The sequence below is a fragment of the Haemaphysalis longicornis genome, unplaced genomic scaffold (genome assembly GCF_048455015.1).
Source record: "Haemaphysalis longicornis isolate Haplotype H1 unplaced genomic scaffold, Haemaphysalis longicornis Haplotype H1 scaffold_2, whole genome shotgun sequence".
Classification (NCBI taxonomy): Eukaryota; Metazoa; Arthropoda; class Arachnida; order Ixodida; family Ixodidae; genus Haemaphysalis; species Haemaphysalis longicornis.
The window spans coordinates 206957490-206960999 of NW_027526295.1; positions in this window are offsets into that span (position 1 = coordinate 206957490).

Consider the following 3510-nt stretch of genomic DNA (forward strand, 5'->3'; position numbering starts at 1 on the left):
GTTTACCGTTCGAACGTAGTTTTTAGAGTGGAAGCTACACTACGCTACTTCGGGCAGCCTCCGCGGGGTGACCAGTTTTGCCCTTGAGTGCTTGCGGTCAAACCACACCCCCTTTCGCAAGCGCCCGGCACGGAGAAGCGCCCCGATAACGGGGAGAGATAGGCGGCAGGGGAGAGATGGGCGTAGAGGGAAAGAAGATGTGCGCGGGACGTGGCTGAGGAAGGCAAGGAGGCCGCCGTCGCAGCGATAAGCGCTCGCCACGAAGGAAGGCCACGTGCGGCGCAGAATCGTGTGCGATAAAGGCGAACATCCAGCTGTGGTCTCTTGTACAGCGGCGACGCTTCAACAAGTCCGTGAGGCGAAGGCTACTGTTGCGCACAGGTTCGCTACTATCGAGTCTTACGCATTAGTGTGAGCTTTCATTTTTTTCTACAATAATAGCTGCACATTTTCTATCTATCTATCTATCTATCTATCTATCTATCTATCTATCTATCTATCTATCTATCTATCTATCTATCTATCTATCTATCTATCTATCTATCTATCTATCTATCTATCTATCTATCTATCTATCTATCTATCTATCTATCTATCTATCTATCTATCTATCTATCTATCTATCTATCTATCTATCTGTCTGTCTGTCTGTCTGTCTGTCTGTCTAATCGACCAATTAATCTATTTATTAATAACGCACTGAGCGAGTCGGATAGGACAGTTTTATCTCCAAAGCAACCCATAGTCTAAATGTAAATTAATCTATTGCACTCGATAGAGGGTTAAGCTCCACCCAGGCGGATTAGCACAGTTATTCGGAATTTCGATTTTACGCTAACCACCTGGCGGCAAGCGCGAGCCCTCAAAATTCAGGTCCGTTTCTCTGGGTAGTGGGCTATTGAGGGAATGGTTGCCGCGTCTGTGTTTGATCGCAACCTTTCAACTACGAAGTTATAACAACGCCACAAGAATGGCGCGGAGAACGACAGAATGAACACCTACCTAGATTTGTTGCGTCCTCATCAGCACCAGCAGGCGACGGGTTTCGAAGAGTGTTGCGGACAAGAAACTTCAGAACCAGAAATATGGGGCTGTGAGCACGGTAGTTTGCCGAAATCATGTTGCTATTGATAGTATGGTGTTTACGTTCATCGCCCGAAGAAAGCGTGAGAGTTCCTTAGTCGCCTTCTGAGCGGATGGAAGAGAAAGCCAGGGACATAGAATCTCCTCCTCCGAAAATGGCCGCCGAGAGCACATCTTCCTCAGTGCTGATGACAGCTTCTTTCCGTCAGGCGACAATCGCTGAACATCTTCCTCAGTGCTGATGACAGCTTGTTTCCGTCAGGCGACAATCGCTGAACTTAAACGTTTAGTGCTTACACCTACCAGTTATCTGTGTGCTCCAGCTTTTCTGCATTCTTTGCTTTCTCTTTTCAAAGACGATAGTCTTTCTTGTGCTACTTAAACCCAGAAATTTTGGTCTGTCTGTCTGTCTGTAACTCGATTAAGCCAACCAGCCAAAGCAAAATGCTTACTGCGCAATAGTCTTATATACTCACAGCCAAATGTAAACGTCTAAGCCCGGTTTATATGTTCATACTTGTCAACTTTATTGAACAAGAACAAGACATCACGCAAATATAAGACAGGAAATTAGTGCACAAGGGATATTTACAGTGTTCCTTTATTAAAAAATTCCTGGATGCTTGGTTTTTCCATAGCAAATGATATTCTACATCTACTGTAGAACAACGCTTACCGCCTGCTGTTGCCCGCGCCACCTCCTGGCGGCATATGACAAATCACGCGGTAACAGCAAAGAAAGTTTTCACTACCTAGGTTTCACGTTCTGCTTGGAACGCACGTGGAGCACGTCAACGCGGTTCTATAAACCTTGAAGTCGGCCGCTCCGATTCGCGCGCGTCTCCGCCGTACAGCAGCGCTGGCATCGAGGAACTCCGCCGATAGCAGTGGAACGCGGTAAATTCAAATCGCCTTGAGCAAACCTTTAGTGTGTTTACCTTGGGATGAGCGCGACGGAACAGGAACAGCATGAGAGGTGAGCGGGAAAGCGAAGGGGGAATTTCCGTGGCAAATGTCTACAGAGACTATCGTCTTTTGACGACATTTGCAACGAAAGGAGTAGATACGGGGCCAATTTTTTGCCTATGTTTCCTTTTCCAAGTGTAGGATAGCAAACTAGGCTCTAGCCAGGTTAACTTTCCTGCCTTCCTTCTAGTACATCCTTCTTTCCTTCCTTCATGCTCTCGATGATACCCCTCAGACAGTAGGGATTTGCTTCCTAATAAATTATCACGTGAAATTCTTTCCTGCGAACATGCGCATGCAGCCCGTATTTGTTCCGATTCGTTAACGGTTCGTTTCACCCCTTCGCGCTTGGTGGGCCTGTATTTTACTGTCAAAACAGTATACAGTAGCCTGGCTCAACCGACTTTGCAGATGAATAAAATCGTTCACTCGGTGAAGCCTCCCACATTTTCTAGTTTATAAGTCGCTTTCACCGAGGTCGAAGAGCAGCAGAGGGAGACGGCGTCGCTAATATGCAACGGCTCGATGTTAGGCTTAACGCCACCCTTTCAGGTCTAACCCTTAAAATGTGTGCCTGCATCTCGACGTACCATTAGTATGACGTTGCTTCACACATCGTGAGGCTAAACTCGAAGGTACTTAATGTCAAACTTGAACATTTCCAATTGGAGAGCTGTCATCGTCATTGTCCAATCTCCTCGACTGGTATGTCAGGATTATGGGTGGGTATATGACACCGCTGTCAATTCGTAATCGATGAAACGGCCGTTAGCTTCTGGGGGCCGCTGTCATCCCCACTAGCCTAACCACCTGAAGGGGCTATATGTTTTCAGACCTATATTCAGACTTTACGTGTGTTTATCTTCCCGTTGAGCCTATACGAAATGCCAAGCAAGGTCAAAATCATTATACGTTAAGCTGCGTGCACAGGTTGTCGCCGTTTTCTAAGTCGACATTCTCAACGCATTCATTAGGCGCACCTTCTGTCAGCTAGCGCCAATAACACGGAAAGGCGTCGGGAACGCGGGCTCGGTTCCCCATCCGAAGGCGCTGGATTCGATTCCCATCTTGTCACTAATCTCACTAGATGGAGAGAGAGAGAGAGAGAGAGAGAGAGAGAGAGAGAGAGAGAGAGAGAGAGAGAGAGAGAGAGAGAGAGAGAGAGAGAGAGAGAGAGAGGAAGCTTTAATGAATACTCAAGTGGTTAGCCCCACAAACGGCGGGGCTTGGTACTTCAGATGGGGTGAGCATAGCGAGGCAAAAAAAAGAAAAGAAAAAGGGAAGAAGTGCGCAGCAACATTGAATAAGATGGAGAAGAAAATAAACTCAGTTCGGAACGAAGAAAAAATTTACAGCACTAGGAGAAAAATACTCAGGATCCCACAGTTAAAGAACCTCGATTAATCCCGTGTCAGACAAGAAAAAGTTAAAGGGACACTGAAGTGATATGTAAACATTGCG